The sequence below is a fragment of the Pseudophryne corroboree genome, chromosome 5 (genome assembly GCF_028390025.1).
Source record: "Pseudophryne corroboree isolate aPseCor3 chromosome 5, aPseCor3.hap2, whole genome shotgun sequence".
Lineage (NCBI taxonomy): Eukaryota > Metazoa > Chordata > Amphibia > Anura > Myobatrachidae > Pseudophryne > Pseudophryne corroboree.
Window position 1 is genome coordinate 66,463,809 of NC_086448.1, and position 15,057 is coordinate 66,478,865.

A 15,057-nucleotide genomic window follows, 5' to 3' on the forward strand; every position below is an offset into this window, starting at 1 on the left:
AGATTTCGAAGAAGATGTTCCGCTTGTAGAAGGCCGTTGTAAATGGCCCTCAGTTCCAGAACGTTGATGTGAAGATGAGTTTCTGGACTTGACCATCTTCCCTGGAAGGTCACCCCAGAGTGACTGCCCCCCCAACCTCGGAGACTTGCATGCGTGGTCACTAAGATCCAGTCCTGGATCCCGAACCGACGTCCCGCTAGGAGGTGAGAGCTGTTGAGCCACCACAGGAGGGAGATCCTGGTGTTGGAAGATAGAACTATCTTCCGGTGCATATGCAGGTGGGATCCGGACCACTTGTCCAACAGGTCTCACTGAAACACCCTGACATGGAACCTCCCAAACTGGAGGGCCTCGTATGCCGCTACCATTTTTCTCAGCAATCGAATGCATTGATGGATGGATACCGTTTTCGGTGTCAGCAAGAGCTTTACTAAACTCTGAATTTCCAGAGCTTTCTCCATAGGGAGGCACCCTCTGCTGGACCGTGTCCAGTATCATGCCCAAAAACGCCTAGCGTGTTGTCGGGACTAACTGTGATTTCGGCAAGTTTAGGAGCCAGCCGTGCAGTTGCAGAATGGACAGGGACATTGCAATGTCCTGTAACAATTTGTCTTTGGACCTCGCTTTTATCAGGAGATCGTCCAAGTACGGGATAATTGTAACACTCTGCTTGCGCAGGAGAACCATCATTTCTACCATTACTTTGGTGAAAATCCTCAGAGCCGCGGATAGACCAAACGGCAACGTCTGAAATTGGTAATGTGTATCCTGGATTGCAAACCTCAGGAAACTCTGGTGAGAAGGATAAATGGGTACATGAAGGTAAGCGTCCTTTATGTCCAATGAAACCATAAATTCCCCTTCCTCCAGACTGGAGATCACCGCTCTGAGAGACTCCATCTTGAATTTGAATTTCCTCAGACAGAAATTGAGAGATTTCAGGTTGAGGACTGGTCTTACCGAGCCGTCCGGCTTCGGCACCACAAACAGGCTTGAATAAAAGCCCCGCCCCTGTTGCGCTAGGGGTACCGGGACCACAACCCGATTTTGTACTGCACCGCAGATCAGCGCCCTATCCTGCAGCGAAGCAGGTAAGGCTGATATGAAAAACGTCGAGGGGGCATGTCTTTGAAACTCCAGTTTGTACCCTTGGGACACAATACTCAATACCCAAGGGTCTAGACCCGAGCGAACCCAGACCTGACTGAAAAAGCTGTAGACGTGTCCCCACCGGTGCGGGCCCCTGAAAGGGGGCCCCGGCGTCATGTGGTGGATTTGGCAGAAGCCGGGGAGGACTTCTGCTCCAGGGAACCCGAGGAGGCGGGTTCTCTTTTTTTTTATTTTTCGTCTTCTCCTACCCTAGAAGCAAGGAAGGAAAAAACTTCGTCCTCTCTAGCATATATCGGACTGTAGATGATAGTGGTGTGTCACCTGTAGTAGCGTAGGAACCTACCGTAAACAAACAGGGGACGGCTTACCCGCGGCCTTTGTATCTAAACAAAAAACACCACCTTCATATGGTAGAAAGTCCCTATAATTCCTAGAGGTAGCAAAAGTATTCTACTGGTGAACCCCCAAATCACGCCTAACAGCGACCGACATGGCACCTTTTAATAAAAGGTCAATGTCCCTCGCAGTTTTCAATTGGAACGCTGTAGCGTCCCAGATAACTGAGCGTCAAGAGGACGCTATCCCTATCCAGGGCATCCCAAATCAGAGAACAAGTTCTCTGTCTGCGTCTCAATGGCGCTACCCACCCACACAGAAAGTATAATCAGACTGAGTTGTGTACCGTTATAATGTATAGTAATGTAGCGTCTTTGAGGGCTGCTGTACCAGAGGCTGGCCGAGCCACTTGATTTTACAATGAGATAGACTTTTGTCCTCCTTTGGGAGGCAATCCCCACGTTTTCCCTCAGCAGGGGAAAAAATGGGGACTTCACTGTAATCCTACGAGGAGTGGAGATTATTCTGTCAGGGCTGTCCCAGACTACTGCAAAAACAGCGTTCAGTATAGAAGAGTGAGGAAATGTAAACACCGGTTTCTTTCCCTTATCATATAACACAGTTTTATTACAACAATGTACTGAAATCGCACTGCCATTTTAGCATCTAATCTGACTATGCTGATAGTCGACACATGAACAGAGCCCGTGTCGGTACCTGTGTCAGTCAACTGGGCAACTACATTGTTGAGACCCCGTGGGGTCCTGGATCTGCAAGAAAACTAATCTTTTATAGATCCCATAATTCAAATCTGACTATGGGAGAGTCACATTTTGCAAGTAGTTAACCCCTGAGCCATCGGCGGTGCCGACCCGGCTACCCTCATAACATTATTGTGTCCCTACTATATTTTCCTCCTGAGAGGAACTGCGGCTTCAGATATGTTGACACACAAGCACCAACATTTCCCCATTGAACATATATACATATATAGTTATAAACATTATGTACATACACATCATATACAGCCATATATAAGACAGCACCTAAAGAAAAGTCTGTCAGGGAACACAGAGGGACAATCCAGCCCACACCTCAGCGACAATACATTTTTATATTTAATGAAAACTGCCCCCCCCCCCCCCCCCCCTCGTTTTTAGCTCCTCTGGTCCTTGCTGCCTGTGAGGAAGGACCAGCGCTGCTATGAGGAGGAGGAAATGGCGCCGAGTAAGCAGTGAGGAAGAAGCTCCGCCCCCAACATGGCGCGCTTCTTCCCACATTTTTTGTTATATTTATCCTGGCGGGGGTTTGCGGGCAGTGCCTGGGCACTGTAGACATATGCCAGCCTTATTTGAGGTATATACTTGCTCCCCAGGGCGCCCCCCCCCTTCCCCCCAGCGCCCTGCATCCACGGTGTGTACTGTCCTGGAGCCAGGCGCGCACTGATCAAAGCCGGTGCGCGGTACCTCTTATATGCCATCTTTCGATGAAGAGAAGTCTTTTCCTCTTATACTCACCTGTCTTCTGGCTGAAGAGGGGGGACGGCAAGCTGTGGGAGGGAGCATCCAGGAGAGCCCGGCGTTCATCTCCCCTCAGGAGCTGAAGGCATCCTGTCAGCAGCAGCAGAGCCCTGAAACTCATCAGAAGTGGGTCTAGACTGCTCTCCCCTCTTTCCCACGAAGCAGGGAGTCTGTAGCCAACAGATCTCCCCAAAATAAAAAACCTAACATTAAGTCTTTTCAGAGAAACTCTAGGAGCTCCTACTAGTGCCTGTGTCTCGTCCGGGCACATTTCTAAAACGGAGTCTGGTGGGGGATATAGAGGGAGGAGCCATGTCATGCCCCCTTTGAAAGTCTTAAAGTGCCCATGTCTCCTGCGGATCCCGTCTATACCCCATGGTTCTTTGAGCGGCCCAACATCCTCTAGGACGAAATAGAAATATTAAATAAGGGCTCTTGTGAGACAAGGCCGCTAACTCAGACACCCGCCTTGCGGACGCCAAAGCCAACAGGATGACCACTTTCCAAGTGAGAAACTTCAACTCCACCGTCTGTAAAGGTTCAAACCAATGCGATTGAAGGGACTGCAACACCACGTTAAGATCCCGTGATGCCACAGGGGGCTCAAATGGAGGTTGGATGTGCAACACACCCTTCATGAAAGTTTGAACTTCTGGAAGGGAGGCCAATTGTTTTTGAAAGAAAACCGATAAGGCTGAAATCTGAACCTTAATTGAGCCCAACTTTAGGCCCGCCTCCACACCTACTTGTAGAAAATGGAGAAAACGTCCTAGCTGAAACTCTTCCGCAGGCGCCTTCTTGGATTCACAGCAAGACACATATTTCCTCCAAATGCGATGGACACATATTTCCTCCAAATGTTTAGACGTTACTCCCTTCCTAGCCTGAAGAAGTGTGTGAATGACTTCACTGGGAATACCCTTTCGGGCTAGGATCTGGCGTTCAACCGCCATGCCGTCAAATGTAGCCATGGTAAGTCTTGGTATACGCACGGCCCTTGCTGTAAAAGGTCCTCACGTAGAGGAAGAGGCCAGGGATCTCCTATGAGTAATTCTTGAAGATCATGATACCAAGCCCTCCTTGGCCAGTCCGGAACAATGAGGATTGCTTGAACCTTTGTTCTTCTTGTGATCTTTAGAACTTTTGGAATGAGAGGCAGTGGAGGGAATACATATACTGATGGAAACACCCATGGTGTCACGAGTGCATTAACTGCTATTGCTTGAGGGTCCCTGGACCTGGAACAATATCTCTGAAGCTTCTTGTTGAGGCGCGACGCCATCATGTCTATGTGAGGAATACCCCAATGACTTGTCACTTCTGTGAAGACCTCTTGATGGAGGCTCCATTCTCCTGGATGGAGATCGTGTCTGCTGAGGAAGTCTGCTTCCCAGTTGTCCACTCCGGGAATGAAGATCGCTGACAGCGCGCTTGTATGCTTCTCCGCCCAGCGGAGAACCTTTGTGACTTCTGCCATTGCCGCTCTGCTTTTTGTTCCGCCCTGACAGTTTATGTATGCTACCGCTGTCATATTGTCCGACTGGATCAGCACGGGCAGATTGCGAAGAAGATGTTCCGCCTGCACAATGCCATTGTAAATGGCCCTTAACTCCAGAACGTTTATGTGGAGACAAGTTTCCTGGCTTGACCATCTTCCTTGGAAGTTTTCCCCTTGCGTGACTGCACCCCATCCTCGGAGACTTGCATCCGTGGTTACTAGGATCCAGTACTGGATCCCGAACCTATGCCCCTCCAGGAGGTGAGAGCTGTGTAGCCACCACAGGAGTGATATTCTGGTCTTGGAAGACAGGATTATCTTTCGGTGCATGTGCAGGCGGGATCCGGACCACTTGTCCAACAGGTCCCACTGAAACACTCTGGCATGGAATCTGCCAAACTGAATGGCCTCGTAGGTTGCCACCATCTTCCCCAGCAACTGAGTGCACTGATGGATTGACACTCTTCGTGGTTTCAGAATTTGTTTGACCAGGCTCTGAAGTTCCTGAGCCTTTTCTTCCGGAAGAAAAACTCTCTGTAGTTCTGTGTCCAGTATTATCTCTAAAAATGACAACCTCGTCGCCGGAATCAACTGTGATTTTGGCAAGTTCAGGAGCCAACCGTGTTGTTGAAGAACTGTCAGGGACAGGGCAACGTTTTTTACCAACTGGTCCCTGGATCTCGCCTTTATCAGGAGATCGTCCAAGTACGGGATAATTGTGATTCCTTGCTTGCGAAGTAGAACCATCATTTCCGCCATTAGTTTGGTGAAAACCCTCGGAGCCGTGGACAGGCCAAACGGCAACGTCTGAAATTGGTAATGACAATCCTGAATTGCAAACCTCAGGTAAGCCTGATGTGGAGGATAAATGGGAACATGTAAGTAGGCATCTTTTATGTCCACCGACACCATAAAATCCCCTTCTCTCCGAGATCACCGCTCGGAGAGACTCCATCTTGAATTTGAATTTTTTTAGGTGGAAATTGAGGGATTTCAGGTTTAGGATTGGCCTGACCGAGCCATCCGGCTTTGGGACCACAAATAGGCTTAAATAAAAGCCTTCTCCCTGTTGTGACTGGGGAACCCTGACGATAACCTGATTTTGACACAACTTTTGTATGGCGTCGCAAATTACCTCACTGTCCGGAAGAGAAACTGGCAAGGCCGATTTGAAAAATCGGTGAGGGGGGGATGCCTTGAAACTCCAGTTTGTACCCTTGGGATATTATTTGTAAAACCCATGGGTCCAGGTCCAAACGAATCCAGAACTGACTGAAGAGTTTGAGACGTGCCCCCACCGGTGCGGACTCCCGCAGCCGAGCCCCAGCGTCATGCGCTGGATTTGGCAGAAGTCGGGGAGGACTTCTGCTCCTGGGAACCCGCTACGGCTGGTGATCTTTTACCCTTCCTCTAGCAGCAAGGAAGGAAGAACCTCGCCCTTTCTTGTATTTATTGGGCCGAAAGGACTGCATTTGATAGTGGTGTGTCTTCTTTTGTTGCGAAGGCACATAAGGCAAAAATGATGACTTACCCGCGGTAGCTGTAGATACCAAACCAGCGAGACTATCACCAAACAAGACACCACCTTTGTACGGCAGGGATTCCATATTTTTCTTAAGAGTCAGCATCAGCATTCCACTGATGAATCCACAATGCTCGTCTAGCTGAGACTGCCATGGCATTGGCCTTTGATCCCAAAAGGCCAATATCCCTCGCCGCTTCCTTTAGGTAAGCCGCAGCGTCCTTGATATAACCCAGCATCAAGAGGATGTTATCCCTATCTAGGGTATCTATATCAGATGACAAATTATCTGCCCACTTTTTGATAGCACTACTCACCCACGTAGAAGCAATGACAGGTCTGAGTAGTGTACCTGTGGTCGTATAAATGGATTTTAACGTAGCTTCCTGCTTACGATCCGCCGGGTCTTTAAGGGCTGCCGTGCCAGGTGACGGAAGAGCCACTTTTTTAGACAACCGCGATAGGGCCTTGTCCACAATGGGGGGTAACTCCCACTTTTCCCTATCCCCAGAGGGAAACGGATAAGCCACCGGAATCCTTTTGGGAATCTGAAATTTTCTGTCAGGACTTTCCCAGACTTTATCAAATAGAGTATTCAGGGGGCATGGCCACGGCAGCACAGGAGTAGGAAGCAGATCCCGGGAGCTCCCTGGATTAAACATCCTCCTGTAATATCCTGGCCCCTTTGGTGTGCCTGAATACCCTGCTTTTCTTCCCTACGCTGCAGGGCACCGGCAGGCGATTTCCCCGCTCTCCCCGGGGTCTGTACGGCCGAGGAGACATACTTCCGATTTGCGGCCTATACCTCCTCCGGATCCCCGGCCTCAATTTTGGAGATTCCCGGCCCCACTGCTCTGGACTGCTGCTTCCAGTCATAGAGGGAACACTCTCACTTAAAGGCTGACTGATATGTAAATGGTGAGTGACTTCTACCTCCTGGGATCAAATTACACTTTGACTTCAGTTGCTGTCTTATTTTACATACTAAATAACTGCATCGCTCCTGCTCTCACCTATATTCTGGGACGCTGCCAGTACTTTCTTTTACATTTGCCTACTACTTTGGAGACCAGCTGCGGATGTGTTTCTGCTTATTACAACCCTAAAACTCACTCATTGCTGAAGTCTCCTTCTACGCTTTTGACCTGAGATTACACCGGAGTGTCTGTTACTACCTATTGTCCGTCATGGTTCGGGACGGCCAGCGCACGGCTGCGGCGAAGCTGGAGAAATTTGCCAGACAACCTAACCCACTAAACCAACGGGCCTCGCAGGCCGCTTCGCAGGGGGCCTCTCCGTCCCACTCCTACTCCCCATCTGCAACAGCTGCTGAATCCCCTAACACACCCGCAGCTCCATCTCTTCAACAAGTGCTGGAGGCAATAGCTGGATCGGAACAGCGTCTTTCAGATAAGATGGAGAAAGTGCAGTGTGATCTCTCATTGCTCCGGCAGGACGTCCAGCGCATACGAGAGAGAGTGGGAGAGGCAGAAACCCGTGTCTCGAATCTGGAGGATATGTGCGGTCCTATGAAACAATCTATTTCCACGGTAACCCAGCAAGTAACATCCCTTCAATCCAAATTACTAGACATGGAGGGTCGGCTGCGTAGAAATAATGTGCGATTTGTGGGCCTGCCGGAGAAGGAGGAGGGCTCCCAGCCTGAGGTCTTCCTGGAGTCATGGCTTAAGGAACTGTACGGCGCTGAATCCTTCACGGCACAGTTTACGGTGGAGCGTGCACACCGGATACCATCTCGTCCTCTACCTCCTGGCGCCCCTCCGCGCACCTTCATCGCCAAATTTCTGCATTATAAGGACCGTGACTCGGTCCTCCGGTTGGGACGCACAAAAGGCCCCCTTACCAGAAACGGGGTTACCGTGTCTGCTTTTCCTGATTTTGCCGCGGAAGTCCAGAAGGATCGAGCCCAGTTTATGCCTATCAAGAGGCGCCTCAGAGACCTGAACGTCTCCTACTCTATGCTATTCCCCTCCCGACTCCGGGTGGTAGCGGACGGGGAAACCAAATTCTTCAATTCCCCTAGAGAGGCGGCCCAATGGCTGGACAGATATGCTCCGGGAGCGCGCCAGATGGCCCCGGATTGAGGCCCTGCACTGTCTAATGATCGGTTGGGACCACCAGAGGCATCTACCCATTGTCCAGGGAGCCCCCCCTTGGCGTTGGTGGCTCAGGACTTTTCTTTTCTTTCTCTTGATCGCTTGACTTTGGTTAAGGGTTTTGTTTAGTATTTAGCCCTTGAGAGATAGAAACGATAGTTTGGGATTTAAGTATGCCGAAGTTAGGGGTGGTATACAGGGAGGGGGGGAGAGTTCAGCGAACAGCTTGTTGCTGTGCCTTACACAAGTTTTTTTCTTTCTATAGTTTGTTATTTTTCTCATGCTTAAATTTGTTTTGGAGTACATTCATTTTGATGTGGGAAGTATGTCTGATGCATTGGATACTGTCGATTAAGAATCAGGGATTGAGTAGTATAGCACTGTTATTACCCTCACTAACAATTTCCAGGAATATTCGCTGGACTGTGGCCCTCATTCCGAGTTGTTCGCTCGGTATTTTTCATCGCATCGCAGTGAAAATCCGCTTAGTACGCATGCGCAATGTTCGCACTGCGACTGCGCCAAGTAACTTTACTATGAAGAAAGTATTTTTACTCACGGCTTTTTCTTCGCTCCGGCGATCGTAATGTGATTGACAGGAAATGGGTGTTACTGGGCGGATACACGGCGTTTCAGGGGCGTGTGGCTGAAAACGCTACCGTTTCCGGAAAAAACGCAGGAGTGGCCGGGGAAACGGTGGGAGTGCCTGGGCGAACGCTGGGTGTGTTTGTGACGTCAACCAGGAACGACAAGCACTGAAATGATCGCACAGGCAGAGTAAGTCTGGAGCTACTCTGAAACTGCTAACTCGTTTGTAATCGCAATATTGCGCGTACGTCGGTCGCAATTTTAAGAAGCTAAGATTCACTCCCAGTAGGCGGCGGCTTAGCGTGTGTAACTCTGCTACATTCGCCTTGCGAGCGAACAACTCGGAATGAGGGCCTGTATCTTTAGGTTACTACATAGAATATTACCAGATCTATGGCTAATTTGAAATTTCTGACATGGAATGTTCGAGGTTTAAATAATAAGATAAAGCGTTCCTTAGTATTAACTACACTTCGGAAATATGGCCCGGATGTTGCATGTCTCTGCGAGACTCACTTGGAGGGGAATAGGTTACTGTCACTTAGAAGACCCTGGGTGGGCTGGGCCTATCACGCTTCTCACTCCTCTTCCTCCAGGGGTGTGTCAATCCTGATAAAGAAATCGGTCCAATTTGAGCTGGTATCGGTCAAGACTGACAAATACGGTCGATTTGTGTTCCTTGAATGTAGACTAAGTTCCCAACCCTACTACATACTGGCGGTTTATATCCCCCCCCCATTCTCGTACGATGTACTACAGCAAGCCGCTTCATTCATAGCCTCCTCTCCGGACACCCCGGTAATCTGCTTGGGTGACTTTAACAATGTCATGAATTTAGCTTTAGACAGATGGCGCTCTCCGCAGGCTGCTGGGGTCCGCTCTAGTCCTACTAAATTTGCTGATTTTCTGAATAATTTGCAGTGGGTGGATGTGTGGAGAGCTCGGCACCCTACGACTAGACAGTTTTCATGCTTCTCTGGCACGCATGGTTCGTTCTCCAGGATCGATCTGACCCTACTCTCCCCCGTTCTTCTCCCTAGGGTGGTTGACGTCCAATACGAGGCCCGGGGTATATCTGATCACTCCCCTATGGTGTTGACTCTCGCTATGGTGAGCCAGAGGGGTCAATCTTATTGGAAACTGCATCCTTCCTGGCTGCTGCAAATAGGTGACTGCTCTGACCAGGTGACTCAGTGGGAGGGATACTTTACTGACAATGTAGGCTCGGCCCCCGGAACAGTGGTTTGGGATTCATTTAAGGCATTCCTAAGGGGAACGTATATTAGACGTATTTCTGCCCTCAAAATGTCCTGCAGGGAGAGAGAGAGAGCCCTTGAGAGTGACGCCAGGGATTTGGAATCTAGATACTTGGTGGATGGCACCCCTGCGCTGAAGGTACGCTGGCTGGCAGCCCAGTCGGCATGGGTGGCTCATCTGTCTGATAAAAACTCGCGCTCGCTTCTATTTCAGGCTACTAATATTTACATGCAGGGCGATAGGCCAGGTGGCCTGTTGGCTCGATTGGTGCACAGTGACCGCCCAGGTTCTACAATTGCTCAGATGACCGGTAGCGATGGCGCCCTTGTGAACACCACGCCGGAAATTGCGCAGCTATTCCGCTCCTACTATGCTGAGGTCTACAGTTCACAACTGGTAGACTCGACATCAGACCTCTCCGCTTATTTAAGTAATATTCCCCTACCCACACTCCCCCCGAAGGCCTCTGAGATGCTGGAGGCACCCTTAACTCTGGAAGAGGTAACGGCGGCTATTGGCTTGTCTCCCAGCGGCAAGGCACCGGGCTATGACGGCATCCCCTCAGAGGTATACAAGACCCACATTGATTTCTTCGGTCCTAGGCTTCACGCCCTGTATTCTGATATTTTTGTTAATGATCAACTTCCCCCCTCTATGGCGGAGGCGATTATTATAGTGATCCCGAAGCCCGGAAAAGACCCTAGATCCCCAGAATCCTATAGACCGATATCATTGATTCCCACTGACGCTAAGATCCTGGCAAAGATTTTAGCAGTTCGACTCAACACCGTAATTACTTCCATTATCCACTCCGACCAGACCGGCTTTATGCCAGGGATGTCCACTTCTATTAACCTACGTAGATTATATACCATCTTACAAATCCCATATGACTTCCCCTCTGACTCGGTAGTGGTCTCACTGGATGCCGCCAAGGCATTTGACAGTATCGAGTGGTCCTATCTATGGGAGGTCATGACAGCTATGGGTTTCGGGCCTAATTTTATAAAATGGATTAAATTGCTTTATCAGCACCCGACTGCCAGGATCTCAGTGAATGGCTATATCTCTCCCTCGTTCCGCCTGTTTCGCGGGACCAGGCAGGGATGTCCTCTGTCCCCAACCTTGTTTGCCCTGGCCATCGAACCCTTGGCCTGTCTAATAAGGTCCCACCCAGGCGTGGTGGGCATTCATACCGGCCCTCGTGAGGATAGGATTGCCCTTTACGCTGACGACATGCTGTTGTTTCTGCAGGATTACACCAGGTCTATGCCTACAGTGTTGCAATTGATTGAGGAGTTCGGTGTATATTCAGGCCTTCATATTAACTGGTCTAAGTCCTCTATTATGCCTGTGATTGGCCCCCCCCCTGCAGCTCCTAAAATCTCCCTACCGCTATGTTGGACGGCGAAATTTAAATATCTTGGGATTCAGGTAACCAATGACCCCTCTGACTTTACACCTTTGAACCTTGATCCGATCATGCAACAAATTACTCGTAAATCCAAGACTTGGTGTAAGCTTCCATTGACTGTATCTGGCAGGGTCAGCCTCGTAAAAATGATAATACTACCTAAGATTCTATATGTGGTTCTGCAATCCCCTGTATATATTCATCCATCCTTCTTTAGAAAATTGAATAGTGTCCTGTCTTCTTTAATATGGGCTAGCAAACGTCCTAGAATACAACTGAACACTCTCACCAGGCTGGCCTTGCCAAACTTTCAGATGTACTACTATGCCGCTCAGCTGTCTCATATTAGTGCATGGGTACAGGATACTGGCGTCACTTCTCTACACTGGGTATTTGTCCAATGCTACTTCCCCGACTTATCCCCCCTGCAGGTGTTGCTGAGTGGGAGCTTGGCCCGGTTCCTCCCTCCTCTTATATACCAAGCCATGAAGGTGTGGCAGGCACTAAAAATTCTTTTGAAATTTGATGGATTGGACCCGGACACCCCCCTCTGGTACTCTAAATGGCTCCCTGAACTGTATGCGCTCGAGGGGAGGGAAGTTTGGGCCCCTAAATCAGTGATTTCCATAAATCACCTTTATACGGATAATACGCTCAAATCCTTCCAACAACTAAAAGATGAGTTTAATTTGCCTAACTCCTATTTTTTTAGATACCTCCAGCTCAGACATGCCTTGCAGTCCCAATTCCCCCCCTAAAATTATACCATTTCCCATTAAGACCTTTGTAAGTATGCTGGGTCGAGTTAAGATGATTTCCCATGCTTATGGTTATCTACTCGCCAAACTCCATATAGATCCTTTGACACGTCTCCGTGTCAAATGGGAGCAGGATCTGGGCCCCATAGATGAAGAGAACTGGGCCCTTGCTTTGGAAACTCCGTGCACGGTTACCAAGTCCATCAGGTATCAACAGATACAATACTTCCTTTTGCATAGAATATATATGACCCCGGCCAGACTGGCCAAATTCGGGACGGGTCGTGTGGGTGACTGCCCTAAGTGTGGGATGACTGCAGGTACTTTTTGGCACCTCATTTGGGATTGTCCGGTGTTGCGGGCTTTCTGGGCGGGGGTCGGATCGATTCTGGGGAACACAGGGGTGGACGAGGCCATGCTTACTCCGCAATTTTGCATCCTGGGAATGGGTAGCTCTGACTTTGTGTCTGGTCCAGAGGGCCTATATGCTCGCAACATATGTGCAATGGCGAAGGTGAGCATTGCGAGGCTATGGATGGCCCCTAAGGGCCCTACACTCCCCGCTCTTAAGGCACTAATAAACGACACTGTTTTTAAGGAACGATACATTTATATGAAACACAATGCCTCCGCTAAATTTGAAAGAATTTGGTCTCCATGGCTGGAATCCATATACTCCGTCCCAGACTCTACAACTTAATGGTGATAGGGTTACTAACAGGTCCTGGATTTGCCAAGTTATGATCTTCTAGGGCCATAGGCTTCCCTCTCATCCAATGGGTTGTGAATGAGAGAGTGGCTCTGTGCCCATCTGGACAGGGTAGGATTTAGAGTGCTAGTATCCCCCAATACGTCCTCTTCCCCCTATTGTTTTTTGTCTCTTTGTTTTTTTAAACATTTTTTTATTACTGGGGTTCTCTGTGTTTGGTTTCTGATTGATTTCTTCTCTTTTAAAGGGTTTTACTCGGACGGATTGTCCGTAAGAGTTATATTTGAGGGGGGGGGGGGGGGAAACAAAACAAAGTATAATGTGATTTCATGAATACTAGAGTGTACGGATAATGCAAAATAATGGTATATATAACTGTACATTCCTATGCGCCTATGAGCAAATTACATAGTTTGAAAATAAGTCGAAAGTGAATGCTGTTCCCCGATGAGGACATGTCATTACGTGTTTAATGTGTTCCTGTTATGCAATGTCTGTATGCAAACTACTCTCCTTCGAAATAAAAATACTTTATTTAAAAAAATAGAGTATTCAGTTCATGAGAGGGAGGAAACGTTATCTCAGGTTTCTTCTCCTTATACATACAGACCCTTTTATCTGGAACAGCAGGGTCCTCAGTGATATGCAATACCTCTTTAATAGCCACAATCATGTACTGAATGCTCTTTGCCAATTTCGGATCTAATCTGGAATCACTATAGTCGACACTGGAATCAGTGTCCGTGTCGGTATCAGTGTCAGCCAACTGGGTAAACGTACGTTTCTGTGACCCCGAGGGGACCTGAACTTGTAATAACATATCTTCCACCGATTTCTTCCATGCCTGGGTCTGAGACTCAGACTTGCCTAATCTCTTACTAATACGAGCTACATTAGCATTCAAAGCATTCAATACATTTACCGACATGGTCACCCCCACCGCCTTTTGCGTCTCTAATACAGCCTCCTCCTGTGAAGAGCACTCAGCCTCAGACATGCCGACACACGTGTAATAAATACCCACAGACACACTGGCCTTATAGGGGACAGACCCACAGAAAAGCCTGTCAGAGAGACACAGAGGGAATTTGCCAGCTCACACCCCAGCGCCAAATCAATGGGTCTTAAGCGATTACTAAAATGCCCCAGACCTATAGCGCTTTTTATATTATATTACTGCACCAAACAACCTGGGCCGCCCCCCTCCCCCCCCCCTCTCCCCCCGTTTTGCACCCTGATACTTGTTCAGCAGTGTGAGGAAGGACCAGCGTCTCTGCAGCCAGTGAAGATGAAATGGCGCAGAGAGAGCTGTGGGGACGAAGCTCCGCCCCCTTAATGGCGCGCTTCCGTCCCGCTCTTTGTAATACTGATTATACTGGCGGGGGTTAGGACAGTGCCTTTGCACTAATGTCCTCTCTTGCCAGTTTATGCTGAGGATTTTAAGCTGCCCAGGGCGCCGCGCTCCCCCGCGCCCTGCACCCAGTAGTGCTGTGTGTGTGAGCGGGAGCTTGGCGCGCAGCGTCCACTCGCTGCGCGGTACCTCAGGGAAATGCCGTCACTGTAGTCTTCTTTCTTCTTCTACTCACCTGTCTTCTGACTTCTGGCTCTGTAAGGGGGGTGAAGGCCGGCTGTGGGAGCGAGCATCTGAGCGTACCCAGCGATCAAACCCTCAGGAGCTAATGGTGTCCTGTAGCCAGAAGCAGAGCCATTAAACTCACTAGAAGTTGGTCATACTTCTCTCCCCTCAGTCCCACGAAGCAGGGAGACTGTTGCCAGCAGCCTCCCTGAACATAAAAAACCTAACAAAAAGTATTTTCAGAGAAACTCAGTAGAGCTCCCCTGTAGTGCGTCCAGTCTCACTGGGCACAATTCTAAAACTGGAGTCTGCAGGAGGGGCATTGAGGGAGGAGACAGTGCACACCCCTTTTGAAAGTCTTAAAGTGCCCATGTCTCCTGCGGATCCCGTCTATACCCCATGGTTCTTTTGGTGTAACCAGTATCCTCTAGGACGTATGAGAAAAGAGATTTATCACACCTTCAAAAGAAGACAAGTGGTGGTGTTGCCTGTAGAAACCAATCAGGTTCTAGTTATCTCATAGAATGTACAAAATGAAAGCTAGAATCTGATTGGCACCACAACTTGACATCTGTAGAAGGTGTGTAAGTCCCCCCTCCTTTGGTGAGGGATGGTTAAAGAATTAGGCTTGCTGCGAGGGATGACGGGCTTG

General features: G+C 49.1%; 1 protein-coding gene across 1 annotated transcript in view; it reads right to left on the reverse strand.

The window, feature by feature from the left end:
- TATDN1 (TatD DNase domain containing 1) overlaps nucleotides 1-15,057 on the reverse strand; it is a 98,097-nt gene that overhangs the window by 61,447 nt on the left and 21,593 nt on the right. The window lies entirely within an intron of this gene.